The sequence below is a fragment of the Myodes glareolus genome, chromosome 23 (genome assembly GCF_982192425.1).
Source record: "Myodes glareolus chromosome 23, mMyoGla1.1, whole genome shotgun sequence".
Lineage (NCBI taxonomy): Eukaryota > Metazoa > Chordata > Mammalia > Rodentia > Cricetidae > Myodes > Myodes glareolus.
This window is the reverse complement of record NC_142048.1, coordinates 47,979,365-47,993,190: the sequence shown is the minus strand read 5'-3', so window position 1 is coordinate 47,993,190 and position 13,826 is coordinate 47,979,365. Positions and strand designations below refer to the sequence as shown.

The following is a 13,826-nucleotide window of genomic DNA, read 5'->3' as shown; positions in this document are numbered from 1 at the left end:
TGTATATGTTTGTGTGTGTCCCCATGACAACTGACTTTGTCCTAGGTCAAGGAACTGTATAAGTGACTGCTCTCTAGCTGGGTCCCATTTCCCAAGCCACGAAACTCTTTCCAGGCAACTAACCCCAACCCTCCGTTTCTTCATCTGTGGATGAGGCTTGGACTCCAAGTCCCACAAGCTGCTTCTGTGTAAGGAAACGGGCTGACCTGTACTACAACTCATCCCCACTCTCATACTCCATCCAGTCACGGAACAGTGCAGGAAGGGGCAGAAAGAGCTAGAAAGTCTTGAGTGAGAACCGAGTGGTATTGAGCCACATACTTAATTCCTCTGTGCGTTTTCATCTGGTTCTATAAACTAACAGCATCATTTCTGTGAGCCTTTCCATTCTAGCATTTTGTCAGCCACACTGTTTAGCGTGGTAGTCACCAGACACGGGTGGCCACTAAGTTCCTAACATGTGGGAAATGTGAACGTAAAATGTTCTCCAGGTTTAAGCATGAGAAAGTAATGTGTATCATCATTAACCTTCCCTATTGTTTGCATGTAGACATTATCATGCGTTATCATGTGTTGGATATAGTAGGAGAAATACATTGTTACGGATACTGATTTCAACTACTTTGTCCTGTGTTTTTATTGTGGCTTCCAGGAAACTTAGCGTGGCAGATGTGGCTCACGTTGTGTTTCTACCAGCTGGTAAGATTCTCGGTATTTATAAAATACCATTGAGATGAATGGACACATTTCAAGAGTAGCCTACAGTGGGCGCGCGCCATCTTGCTAACAATCTTTGACCTACAAAAATCAAGGCTTTGACTAGCTCAAATTATGTGTCAAATTCGATTACCCCCTTCAGCCTTGCATCTGTTTGGAAAATGTGGAATATATTATTTGTACATTATATTTTGATAAAGTCATTAGGAAATAATGTGGAAAAGTAATTCAGATTAAGAAATGACTTTATGAACATATGTACAAACATACCCACACAAGGGGCATGCATTTTAAGTCTGCTCGGGGTCAGAGATGCTGCCGTGGTCCCGCTGGCTCAAGTGTACTGTGTACTGTGTTTAGTGTACTGTGATACAAGTCATAGGTCATGGGATCTCCCCTTTGACCCCGCGTTCCAATGGTTCTTTTATTTGTTTGTTTGTTTTGGTTTTTTGATTTTTTTGTTTTTTTTTATTCACCTTATCCTGTAGGTATCTGTTTATCATAGAGTTTTTCTTTATCAAATATGATAATCTATCCCAGCATGGGCAGATACTAACGTGAGTCTACCATGAAATATAAAGAAATCAGATGCAGCTCTTAGCCCATACTGACTCTTAATAATGCATACAGTGTTACCAAGTGTGCTCTTTACACACACTCCAGTGGTTGAGTGAAAAATTAATAGCAGGCATCACACTGCTTGTGTCTGAACACCGAGTTTCCTGTTATTTGGAAGTGAGGTTAGTTAAATGAATTAACCTCTCTGAACCTGTTTCCTCCTCTCTGAAGTGGAACTGACGGGAGTTTTAACTTCCCCAGAGGATCTATAGGAGGCTTATTGAGGCTAATTCACTTCGTGGCATTAATTCTCAGTCGTAAGCAGAGTGGTCCCCAATAATGCAAGCTCTTGTTTTCTAATTATGGATGTACCTATGAAAGGCAGAATAGGCATTTTCAGTGCAAATAAAGTCCCGTAGACTCTCTGCAACAGGTAACATCTGCTTCTATTTGAAGACAGAAGGAAGCTCCAGTGGAGAGTGAAATTTGCCTCAAACAAGAGAGAATTTGATAAATACACTTGAAGGTTGGACAGGTGCTGACAGAAAGCTCTCTCAGAGGAGATGGAGAGAACCAGGACTGAGACAAAAGACAGAATGAGAGTCGCTCAAGTGAGCATCACAACATGTCTGCACAGGCTCACACCTAAAGAGAATCTTTATCTCATTGTATGCTACATGTCTGTACATTTAGAATGTAGGTGGGGGTCATTGTGTGTAGTGCTGAGTTGTGGCATCTTTAAGTGGGTCTCCTTACTTTGAATCATGGTCAACTTCGAAGGATCAAGGTAGGGTTGGCGTTCTTTTTATTTATGACAATCCACAATTTTATTTCTGTTCTTATGTTTTTGAGACTCCTTGCATCTCTTCTCAACTCTGGCATCTACTTGTTGTTCCCTCAAGCAATTCCCTTTTCTTCCCTTCTATTCAAAACTTGTATCAGAATCCCAGCATTCTATATTTGAAATAGTTTAATTCCGAAAGTCACCATTCTTCCTGTGGTCTTTAAAAATTAATTTTGTGTAGTATTATTGTGCTCATATGGTGTGTGTATACACATGGACCCAGGTGGCCCACAGTGGGTGGGGAATGACAGCTTTGGGAGTCTGTTCTCTCTTTCTGTGTGTTCTGGGGATTGAAGTCAGCTCCCCAGGCTTATACAGCAAGAGCATCTACCTCCTGAGCAGTCTTGCTGGTCCCCCATGCGCTCTTCTCACAGACAAGAGAGTGGAAGCCTTTAATTCCTGCCCTTTATTGCAATGGAACCTTCTTCATGTGTGCTTCCTAAGACTGTCATGAAACCTGAGAGAACTAATAGACTAAAGTGTGATGCTGTACACACAGAGCGTCTTCTGAGATGTAAGTCAGGGCTAATGACCTCCAGTCCTTTGACCTCCACTAATGCAGCCTTTGCCTGTCTTCATTTGGTTCTCTTTATTTAACCTAGATCTCAATGTGTCCCTTGTTCTCAGTACCACTCCTGTTGGTACTCTGGAGTCACACCTTCCAGACTACCTTAGGACTGCTTTTGTTTGTGGTTTCTTCCCTCCCCCCCCCCGCCCCGCCACACACACTCTTTCTCTTTCCACCTAACCCCCTTCTGTTTTCCCGTCTCTTATGTCTGTCTCTCTGAGACCTGACAAGTTTCCTTGGGGTTGCTTTTGAGAACAGGGCTATTTACAGGAAACTGAGCACCGTTCCAGCGGCCACACCACTGAGGAAAAAATGCCCTGCTCCCTCAAGCAGCCATTAACTGGGGGTAAATCCTAGGGAGGGTAGAGCCTCATAGGCCACCTCCTCCTTCACAACAAGCTATTGACGGTCCCCCCATCCTGTGCATATCTTGTGCCAGCAATTGCAGCTGCTGTGAGTTCAAAACGACAGCATCATGTTCTGCCCAGGCTTCACACCACTCCGTCTCTTCCTCTGCTCTCCTTTTTCTGCCCCTTCTTGTGTGATGCTTCCTGAACTTTATGGAGATATGGATGCCCCATTTAGGCCTGAGACTTGAGCTGTCATTTGTCCTCATCACTTTGAGCGGCGACAAGCCTCTGCCATCACCACACCTTGGCTGGCATTCCTATCATCACAATGTTACCCTCCAATGTGAATGTCAGCTCAACCCGGGACTGGGAAATAGTCACAGACTCCTTCCTTAGCTCATAACTGTGCACCTCTGGGGGAAATTTTGCCCATTTCCTGTGAACTGAGTTTGAAGACCCTGTGTAGTCTCGGCCTAATCTGCCCCACAGTCTTTTAGTGGGTGACTTCAGCTCCTCCCACAGACCTTCAAACAGTTAGTACCCCGGTTTCCTGCCTTTCTATCTCTACCTGTCCCCCCTCCTTCTCTGAGTTCTGCAGAAAACAGAGCCATCTCACTCTCCAAGTCCTGTTAGCACAAAGCTTTGTTGCACAAAGGCAGGGTGTGCTGCTCTATGAGGGAAAAGCGTATTTCTCTTTCCTGTGGTTAATGTCTCAATAAGCAAGAGAAAAGAATTCAAATATGAAAATCATCTAGAAAGTATGTAATCACACGGGTATAAGATGTTTTAATTATGCTGCTGTTTACACATATTGAAAACAATTTTAAAGTATTAAAACGTTCTGTATTGAGAAAGTTGATTTATAATATTGTTATCAGCTATTATTTTTATCGCTAATGAATTTTAGAAAGCTATTTTTCGGACTTCTGAGACGATGGGTATCTTCTGTGTCCTCACATATATATATAAAACACACGCATGCGTATGCATTCATGCTTGTACTTGGCTGGTGTGTCGCCTGTTTGTCCAAGCATTCAATTCTCCAGCCTAACTATGCTGCAGAGGCATCTGGTTCTGAGATGCTCTGATTATGGAATGTGGGGACACATCCCTAGCATGCTTAATGCCCTTGAAAATCGCGGCACCTCTAACAGAGCGTCCTCAGCAGCGTGTTCCCAGGGAAGGCAAATCTCATATTCTCAAGGATAAGCCAAATTGCATGGACCCTGACCATTAGCTGTTTGAATATTGAATATCATCGTCTGTTAAAACTCTGCTGGACCAGGTGCTGCTAAGCGAAGGAAAGGAAGTGGAAAGCAGCCCCTCACTAAGCCGTGTGAGAAACGGTGACTTGAGGGGAACAGAGAAGGAGCAGGCCTCTGGGGTTGGGGCATCAGGGCAGTGCAACCCAGAGCCCGCCATTCTACCCTGGAACACACACGGTAAGATCAGTAAATCGTGGTTTTCCTATGCTGCAGCTGTAAAGAGTTCTTGCCAGCTCTCCTGCGTCATCCATGTGCTTCCTTTCTGTCTCTTGGCTGGGTTTCGGCCACCCACAGATCACATGACATTTGGTTCTCTGTGTGCTCTGAACACTGGCATAGTCCTTTAGTCACAAAGCCTGATCTTCCGCCAGTGGATGGAGAAATGACGTCCTCTTGAACGATGTCCTGGGTGCGAAGATGAACTTCAGATAACTCCTTCATCAGCTGGCTTAGTGGAGTCCCAGATACGCCCCCATGTGGTCTCTGGTGTCTGCTCGTTCCCTCTGACCTGTGGGGTTAGAGGAATTGTTTCTCCCTTTCCACGTGGCATGGGAGGAAAGCGGTAAATTCTCTGATGCTGCCCTTTCTGGATGGTAGCTGGGGCTTTTAAACGCCATCATCATCGGGTTTGTTTTCTCCTGGCTTCTGGGACCCCCCCCCACCAGCCTTCTCCCCTCCCCCACTTGCACCTTCCATGCTCTCTCCACCTGAGTCACCTAGGGATAAAGGACGCACAGTGGCTGGAAAGGGTCCTTTACAGCTGCAGCATGGGCGTGCCCTGGCTTACTGAGCCTGGAATGTGGGTTAAGAAGGACTTTTGGATATTGTGTTTTCATTCTTTGTGCGGCATGATGTCATCACCCCCACTACAGCGTCTTACAGGTAGAAAGGGGGCAATGGCAGTTTTGTGGGAGGAAGTGCTGATCTCTGTATTCACCAATGGTCACAGTGTTCAAACTGGCTTTACCTCTCCTTTGGGAAGAAGATGCAGAATCCAGAGAAGACAAAGATTCCTTGCAACTTCTCTAGGTTTGATGGCCATGTTCAGAACGGGGTCTGCTCTCCACAGTCCCAACTCACTCATGCCCGCTTCCTGCCAATGTATAGCCTCAGCCTGGAGGGGAAGCTGCTGGTTACTTGTAGTACTGTACTGTAAAGTCGGTGTTTGGGCAAGGGTTTGTCCCGACACCCTTAGAACATGAGCCATATAGACCATTTCACCTTGAATGTCTGAAAGAACCTACTTAGTTTCCTTTGTGGCTTATGTGTTTAAACTGCAAACCATAGCAATTAGTGTGTAAAACAATTAATCAGGCCATTTAGTAATTACAAACACCCTTGAATTCTCTGTGGTTTCATACCTTGGTGATGAGGAGTTTAAGCCTACTAAACAATTGAGACAATTGCAGTGGCGCTTATCATAATGGTTCCTCTAGCAATTTTATTAAAACCGTGCGAAAGAGTCAATATTTGCAGTACTTTTAAAATAAATTCCTAAGCCTGGTTAGCGATGCTAGCCTTTGACGTCGCCAAAATAGGAATCCCCTAGGGAAGCTTTATCAAAGTATGATTTAATTTGCCTCGAACAGTTCACAGATTGTATCAAGGAACCATTACAATAATTACCTCTCGGACCTTGCGTGACTCTAAAAGACCAGTTCTCGTGATTCATTTTTACAGAACTGAAAACCCGAAAGGAGCAAAGTCAAGTGTTTTCATTTTCCTTTCTCCAGGTCCAGCGCTAAGCGACACCACTGCCGAGGTCTCAGGACTTCCGCAGTGGCACTTGGCGTGCACAGGGCAGGGTTGAGGAGCCCGTGCATGTGGCTTAATGATGCCAAGTTGCAGGAGTTTTGGTCTGGGCCCGTTGATTCTTGTCTTGGCACATTAAATTCACAGCCCCGCTGGCTGCCCTGGTTCTGCTCTCTCTCTCTCCCTCTTTTGCTCTTTTTCTGCCCTGTTTGATTCCCCATTTCTTTGCAGAATGCTGCCAGCTCAGACCTGATCATGTAGGCACAGCTGAAATCAAATCCCTTTCCTAGTTATTTTCCTCCACAGGCGAGTGCAGGATTGGGACCCCCTTTAGTCCCTTATTCCTGTATTCACCCTTTAATGAGCAAGCTCTGCCTTTGCCAAGTATATCAAATATTCTCCTCTTCCCATTTATTTGGTTTTCCTAGGCAGGTCCTGGGAGGTACTAGGCTGCCTCATATACACATGATCTGTGTTTAGTGATGACAACATCCCCAAAGTCCCCAGTCCCTCACTGCTATTGCTGAGTCTATACAGCCCATACTTCTTAGGCTAAAAGGACAGAGAGGACAAATGAATGTTGTCACTTCTCTAACAAATCAGGCTTCAGCTGTGTGGAAGAGAGCATCTCTAATGATGCTGCAAATGGCCCACGACACATTGGAGATGAAGGCACAGCTGGGTGGGATGCTGATGCTGAAACGTGCACACAACACAGGCTTCTTGGGATGCAGAAGCACCGGGCTTGCCTGCAAATGCGGAATTTCTGTTCCAGTTCAGGCAGATTGGGTACGCAGATAGTGTAATTGCAAAATTACAACCTACCAGGGCTGTGTGTTGTAGGACACTCAAGCAGAAGTGACAGGAAACCAAGTGCCCTGATTTAAAAGAAAAAGAGAAGAAAATCTGTAAGGCAGGAGATGCAAATGAGGAATCATATGTGGTGGATTTACATTGGAATCGTTTCAAACAGTGATCTCTGCCATCCAGACAAAATTCTTTGCTTCTTGCTGCAAATTGGGTTTTCTGTGTCTTATGGGAAATTGGCTAAGAGTTTAGTTTTGGGGTGCAGGGGTCCTCAGACACCTATGTTGGGGAGACTTGGCACTCAGGCCGATTGTCTTAGGAGGGAATTTAGCTTTTCGGAGGTGGGAGGTCTGTAAGATGTTGGAAGAGCATCCTTAGGGAATGTGGAATCTCTCTATCTCTCTCCTTACTTCCTCTCCCTCCTTCCTATCTTCCCTCCGTCCATCTTCTTCCATCTCCCTCTCTCCCTCCTTCCCTTCCTCTCTCCCCTTCCTTTTCTCTTTCTCCCTTCTTCTCTCACTCCCTCCCCACCCTGTTCCTCCATCTTCCCTTCCGCTTCCTCCCACCTCTCCCCGGGTTGAGATGAGCACTTTTGCTATCACACAGCTACCCCATATTCCTCTAGAGTATGGGGCCATCTGATCCTAGAATGAAGTCTGAAATTATGAGCCAAACAAACCTTCCTGCTTTACAAGGTGACTGTCTCTGGTGTTGTATTGTAGGGACAGAAAACTAATCACTATACTGAGTTACAGTAATTTTATTTCACGGATTGAAGATGGGTTCTGGCTGGGTCATTCAGACTGGCCTAGGACACAGCTTGCTATACATCCCATTCTAGCCTCAAACTTGAGACTTTCCACTTCAGCCTCTCAGCCTCTGGGATTACAGGCTCATGCCTTGCCTCTATATCCAATATCAAAATATACCTTTTACAGAATATTAAAAAGGACTTTTCACCAGAGGTCAGTAGAGATTCCTCAGTGTTTCCCGGCTTACTGCCCAGATGTGTTGCAGCCGTGTTCTGGGAGAAGATAGAGAGGGGTTAGTTCCTTAACAGAATCCTCTGCCCATCTGCTCCAGGTTTTCTCATTACATCAAATAGTCAAGCTTCTATTTTTCACTTCACAAATTGTCTATGTCGTGATTCTCAAGGTTCAGGAATGACAGAGATAACATTTTAGAATGTGGGTCAGAAGTCACGTCCTATAACAAATCTTAGACTGCACTTTCTTAATTAAGCCAATCTATTCCCATATCTCAAGATCCCCTAAAGCTCTAGAATAGCAAGAAGAAAACACATCTGTATTTGTATTCTCGTCAGATACTCCAAACACAGACTGTGGTTGTCTGATGGCCAGTACCAATTGAACAGAACATTTCTACTATGTAAACTCATTGTAAGTGGGTGACTCACTCGGAGAAGTCAGGTTAAAAGGTTTTGGGCCACTGGTAATGTAATAAGCTGTGTGTCAAGTCTGAAAGGAAGTGCTTTGTAGTTTTGGGGAAAGTCACATGTATAAAACCTCTTCCCTTGCTTCTATTTTTTCAGGGGAAGGCAGAAATCCCCTTCATCTTTGGTACCTGCGTTAGCTTTCTATTGATAGCAACATGCCTTACATAATCAGCTTTAAAAGAGGCACATTTAGGGGCTGGAGAGATGGCTCAGAGGTTAAAAGCACTGACTGCTCTTCCAGAGGTCCTGAGTTCAAATCCCAGCAACCACATGGTGGCTCACAACCATCTGTAATGAGATCTGGTGCCCTCTTCTGGCCTGCAGGCATACAAGGAGGCTGAACACTGTGTATATAATAAATAAATAAATCTTTAAAAAAAAAGAGGCACATTTATTTTGGCTCACAATTGTGGAGGATTTAGCCATGGTCATGTGGACTCACTGCTTCTGCACTTGAACAAGTACATTATAAAGGAGCAAAGATATTTACTTCATGGCCAGGGAAAACTAGAGGAAGAGAAAGAGTACTCCAGTGACCCGAAGATCTCCCAATAGGCTCCACCCCTAAAGGGGTGTGGTCATCTACCTAGAGTACCAAGCTGGGTCCCAAGGTTTTGACACAGGGGTCTTTGGTGTCATTTCTGATCTGAACTCTAGCATCATCTCCCATTTAACTGTCACCCGTATATCAGACATGAGAAGGATGAAATACAGCCAGTCACTCTCGGAGGCTCGTCAGACACTGCTAGGCCTGTCCTAGGGCCACGTTCCTGTTCAGTTCCTCGTCCCTTTCTGTTTCTCAGAGTCTAAGGGAATGCTTCCGCCGTTGCTTTTCTCTAGTTGTCTAAGTGCCGTGGAAGCCTGTTCCTGTCACCGTCCCAGATGTAGCATCGTTCCCATCAAAAGAGCCTAAAAGGGGCATTCATGGTCTCCCACCTAAGCCCAGCCTGAAGCCCAGCAGCAGTACGCCATGCTGAGGGTGGTGTGCACACTCGACCTGTGCACAGAAATGCGAGAAGTTGGCTCTACTATTTTCTTTAGTTCCCCCTCCCCCATCTCTAGGGCGACAGTCATGAGCTAGAACAAGAGCAGAGGCTGGAGGACATACGATAGATAGCCAGACCGTCAGAATATGGCTCCAGTCGTGTACTGCCTATGACCCCACCCACGTCTTGGAGGCACACATCAGCTTGATGTCATGCGCTCACCTCTGACCTTTGTCTGTGGGCTTTTGCCAGTCAGTGGAGCACATCTTGCTGTTCTTTTGGCAACCAGAAGCGTCAGAGAATGAGTGGCCTTTTCCTTTCCTCAGCATCCTTCCACCAGTGACGAACAGAGATGGTAGAGGAAACCCCAGCCCTCTCTTCCCTGCTAGGGTTACTGGGAGACTTAACCTTACTCACAGAAGTAACCTCCTGGACACAAACCCTTTCATGTTCACTTATCCCTGACTGTCTTATGATCCCTCACTAGTGTTTGCTAAAAGCGTCTATAGAATCTGCCTGCACCATTTCCTTGAGTGAGTTAATTCTGGTGAAGCTGAGACACCATCACGGTACCATATTGGGGCCTGAGACACCATCACGGTACCATATGGGTGCCTGAGGCAAGAGTCTGTCTGAGCAGGCCAGACCCTGGCTTCTCTTGTGCCGTCCCTCTGACCTCTAACACTAGGCATCTTGCCTCTTCTATTTATGCTGGATCACGTATGGACACGCAATTGAAAATGACAACATAGTTTCAAATGTCAGGAAACTAAAGGAGTTGGATTTAACAGCATCAAAGAAATGCTCCTGAGCTCTGCACCGGGTAGGGGTAGTTCAGAGCTTCTGTCAACACAAACCACAGCCTCTTAAATGACACATAAGCCATCCTTCCATACTGACCACCCGGAGCATCAGTCGGACAGGCTGAAGTACGTCTGGTGTCGAGTGGTAGTATTTATACTTGCTTTTGCCATCCTCTGGCTCAGAGCTCCTCTGGGGCTCTCTTTGGCGATGGTGACCTCACCTCCCATTTCCTTTGTCCTGCCCATCCCGGGCACAGTGTTTTCCTTTTCATTGTAATCAGGTAGATATTTTCAAATATCTAAATGTTGAACATGAAAAGTCCTAGTAAGAATGTTTGTTCATAGTCCATACTAGGCTGGAAAGCTGTAGTGAGTTCATTTCTGAGCATCCAGCCTACTGCAGTTACCCCTACTAATGTAGCGAGAGAAGTCAGAGTTGAAGCAGTATCCCAGGGCTCAACCCATGCTGTGAGTCTTATTGTCTGCTTTCCCCTTTCAAGAAAACTGTCTGCAACAAAGCTGTTAGTGGAAGGGGACAAATTCTGTTTAGAAATGCGGCCCATGGGATTGGAGATGTGACCCAGCTGGTGGTGTGCTCGCCAAGGGCACACAGGCCTTGAGTCTGATTCCCACCATCACATAAACTAGGCATGCCAGTCCTGTAATCCCAGCACTTGGGTGGTGGAGGCAGGGGCATTATAGGTTTGAGATAATCCTCTGCCACATAGCAAATTTCCGATAGACTGGGTTGCATGAGACCCTGTCTAAAAAGTAAATATGTTAAATTCTTTTTTTTGAAAGCCAAAAGAAAGCATTTTATTGATTGTGAACTTCTTCAGTGGGTACATATTCAATAATCACTTTGCATCTGTGAGCAGTCTGATGGTGCGTCCCTATGCTGGGTGGCTTTTCCTCTGGAGTGTGCCCTGAGTTTTGTCACAGGGGACCATGGCGTCTGCTTCTACACATCTTACATCCACATGCTACGCTCTGCCCCTAAGGAGGCCATTGCAACCTTAGAGTATGTGCACAGCTAACCGCTGAAGGAATGCTCAGCTCTGCCATGACTCTCTGCTTTGTTTGAGTTTGAGACACGTCTTCGAAGCCCTGAAATAGAATGTATGGTGTTATTATGAAGTGGCCCAGCATTGCGTGGTAACATTTAGAATCTTCCTTCAGAACTGATTTCTGCTATTAAAATTATAACAACGTTGAAGATAGCCTGTAGGTTGAAGTGTTAGAAAAGACCCACATCCAAACATTGGTGGTCAGATGCTTGCAAAATTTCATAAGCCCTGCCTGTACCCAAGCTTCAGGGCTCAGATGTGTGAATCTAAGGGGTACTTGGGTTTCTAGGAAACTTTGTGTAATCACCATTGTGGAGCCTATGTGTAGTGCCTGGCTGTGGTCTCTAGCTAGGTTGGTATTAAAGAAGCCACACAGGAGCACAGCGTGTGTATGCATGCATGTGTATGTGTGTGTATAAACTTTCTGATGCAATGGTTGTGATGCTGTGTTTTTCTCTAGGAGTTTGAGTAGAGAGCAGGATAAATTCTTCTCAATGCTGAACACAAGCTAGGGTGTGGCTTGTGGTGGGGCACTTGCCTAGCATGTAGGAGGCAATTCCCATACTACAGAAATAACAACAACAACCAAAAAAAAAAAAAAAAACCTGTTAAAATAAATTCAAGCCAAAGCTCAGGATGTAGTAACAGCTCAGACATTTTTCCCAGATAAAATTACTACTAACCGTTGTTAGCTTGTGAGTCTGGTATTTTCTTCTTTGCACCAGCTACTAGAAAGGCCAAAGCCAAAGTTTGTAAAAAGCTGAAGCTTTCCTCAAATACGCTTTTAGACGACAGGTACATTATTTTTTTTTTCCTTTTGTACTTAATCCAGAAAAAGGGTAGTGAGCCAAGGGCTCTTAGCTTATTGTAAAGCGGCTTCGATTTAAAGCTGCATCAAGCCCTTCTTAGAAGCATACTTATTCCTGGACTCCCTCAGAAAATAGAGCTGGAGGCAAGAATTAAGAGCTGTTATTTGACTTGCAAAGTCCAAAGTCCAAAGTGGAGGGGAAGGTGGGGGATGTAGGAAGGATGTGGAGCTGTAAGAAGTGATGCCTGCAGCCTGCTGCTGAGGCTGCTGAGCAAGAAGACACAAGCAGCCTAGCAGGGATGCCTCTCAGTGTGAACATCACTTGTGTCTGTCTGTGCTCAGACGTGTATAGTGAGTATAGGGAGTGTGCATGGCCTATCGTGACTCTGCTTAGCAGGTTGAATCTGCTGCATCGTTCTTCTTCTCCACAATAACCCAGTGATGTAAACAGTACCAGCTTCATCCTTGCAAGGCAGGAAAATGGGCCTCTTTGGAGGCCCAGGTCAGGAATGTCATCTCTCCTGTGCTGGACCATGCTGCCTTGCCCTTGATGGTGAGTCAGCTCGTAGAAATTCTTGCTGAGAAATCAGCTTTCTCCCATACAGGGTCACTCATGCCCTGCTCCGTCTGCTTCAGTGCCACAGTGCAGCCGATGGTCTGTACAGCTGAAATGGATGATCGTAAAGCTTTATTGTTAACGTCTCTTGGGAAACCTTGTTTGAATACTCCAAACTTTTCGCTTTGCATCTTTACCAGTCTTCCCTGCTAATCCACAGAATAAGACAGTACAAATGTTCTCTTCTGAGGGGAATCCTTCACTGACACAGTGTAGGACAGAATGATGTCTTTCTAAATGTCAGTAGACGCAGCAGACATCAAACTGTACGTTTCAGAGATTAGAGGCATCCCGCAGATAATGTGTACATTTCCCAGGCGGACACAATTAATGGTGACACACTGATGTAGTTTAAATGGACCACAACCTAAATAATGCTGTGGCTCGCATGCTGGGCTTCTATTTTTGTCTCAAATAGACTTCCAACATTTGAGTGGAATATTTATGCGCTTATGCTGAAATGAAAGAGCATGGTCACGTAAGCTATTACACGCTCCATTAAAACCACTTCCGGGCAACTTGAAAACAGAGTTTTCTACATCTTCTGCATTTCTGAAAGGAACCTTTCAATTAAGCACCAACCCTCATTCCCAGGATGCAAAGGAAGTGCAGGTATCAGTGTGGGTCTTTCTGAAATGCTAAGTGTGTTTGTCACGTAGTGACGCAAAGAGGTGTGCTCTTAAGCACCATGTACCTACATGGACAGAACTTGGCAAAAGCCCTAGGGCCCGAGTGTCACAAAGTTGGGTCTTTTCCGGTGTCCATCTCTTGTCACCTCCTTATTTTCTGTTTATAGAGCCCGTAAATTTGGCTTAAAGATCTATTCAAAGATTCAGAACCTCACGTCACAGCATCAGATTTTATATCTGGATGAGATTCAGCCATTTCCCAGGGACAGACCCTGAATCAAATTGTGTTTGTGCTGTTGGTGAATGGCATCCCTCCGTTGATTCCAAGTGAAGTAGGTCACACATTGTAACATGTGGGGCCGGCTTGTTGGGGTTTCTGTCTGGCCCAGTACCCCAATAAGCCAGCAAGTCCCAAGGAAAATCACGCACAAGACTCCATAAGGTTATAAACTGATTGGCTCATTAGGTCAGGCTTCTTATTAGTTCTTATAACTTATCTTAACCCATTATTCTGATCTATGTTAGCCACAATGGCTCCATACCTTTTTCAGCGGGGGCAGCTTACATGTTGCTTCTTCAGTGATCTGCGCAGGAGTGGCT

At 45.3% G+C, this 13,826-nt stretch overlaps 1 protein-coding gene across 3 annotated transcripts in view; it reads left to right on the top strand.

The window, feature by feature from the left end:
* Positions 1-13,826, top strand: part of Zmat4 (zinc finger matrin-type 4) — a 364,200-nt gene that overhangs the window by 280,273 nt on the left and 70,101 nt on the right. The window lies entirely within an intron of this gene.